Source organism: Molossus molossus, unplaced genomic scaffold, assembly GCF_014108415.1.
Source record: "Molossus molossus isolate mMolMol1 unplaced genomic scaffold, mMolMol1.p scaffold_m16_p_12, whole genome shotgun sequence".
Classification (NCBI taxonomy): domain Eukaryota; kingdom Metazoa; phylum Chordata; class Mammalia; order Chiroptera; family Molossidae; genus Molossus; species Molossus molossus.
In genome coordinates, this window is record NW_023425347.1 from 21,646,337 (window position 1) to 21,647,595 (window position 1,259).

Here is a 1,259-nt window from a genome sequence, read left to right on the forward strand (position 1 = left end):
GGAGGGAGGGAGGGAGGAAGGAAGGAAGGAAGGAAGGAAGGAAGGAAGGAAGGAAGGAAGGAAGAAGGAAATGTCTTCTCACTTTGTCAGGCTGCACACGTTAAAGCAGAGCTGGGGAAGTAAAGATCTCTTCATTTCAAGTTATACAGTTATCTTTTGTTTATTCATTCATGAAAACTATTGGTTTATAATTTGAGAAATTGGAATTGGACCTGCAAAGATGGATTAAATGTGGTCCCCATCCTCCAGGGGACTCCAAGTCTAATGAGGAAAGTGGAAAATAGCTAGCAGTGTGGAGAGGCGAGGACAACCCCCAGACCAACCAAAGCCCATGCGCCGCTGCATCCCTGTGTCCAGCCTGTAGTCCTGCGACTGTCGCCATCATGCCTGTAGATTGTTTGTGAGTTTATTCCGCACACGGATGGACTCATGCAAGGGTTAACAAGGACATTCTGCACACAGATGCCTTGGAGTGCTGCTCAATCCTTAAGAACAATTCAGAGCGAAGTCCTGCACACAGGCACGCTCCTCCTTGCCTGCAAACAGGAAGGATGAGATATTCTTAAGAGCAGCACTGACCTTTGAGCAGGGGAAATAGTTAGATTCGTTATCTTGATGAGAACTGGGACCACGGCAACCTCTTCAGCTATGAAAATAAACAGCTGCAGGACTTCGGGGCTGTAGTCTTGTCTGTCTTTGTGTGTGTTTGTGTTTATTGTTCATTTTGCAGACCCTCACCGCAACAATGCCCAAAAGAAAGGCTGAAGGGGATGCAAAGGGAGATAAAGCCAAGGTGAAGGACAGAGAAGATCCGCCAGATTGTCAGCTACACCTGCTCCTCCGGAGCCCAGGCCTAAAAAGGCCCCTGCAAAGAAAGGAGAGAAAGTACCCGAAGGGAAAAAGGGGAAAACTGATACTGGTAAGGATAGGAATAACCCTGAAAAAAACGGAGATGCCAAAACAGACCAGGCACAGAAAGCTGAAGGTGCTGGAGATGTCAAGTGAAGTGTGTGCATTTTTGATAGTTGTGTATTTGTGGTGACGGTACAGTTTGGAAAAAAAATTTTTTTTTTCCTTTATTTTTTATTTTATTTATTTATTTATTTATTTATTTATTTGATCCTCACCCGAGGACATTTTTCCATTTTTTTGTTCAGGTAGAGTGGGAGGGAGAGAGAGGAACAGAGAGAGAGAAACATTGACGTGAAAGGGACACATCGAGTGGCTGCCACCCACACAACTGACCAGGGCCAGGGACA

At 45.4% G+C, this 1,259-nt stretch overlaps 1 pseudogene; it reads left to right on the forward strand.

The window, feature by feature from the left end:
- The first annotated feature begins 745 nt into the window (after positions 1–745).
- On the forward strand, positions 746–1,029 carry LOC118627112 (annotated as a pseudogene).
- The last annotated feature ends 230 nt before the right edge of the window (positions 1,030–1,259 follow it).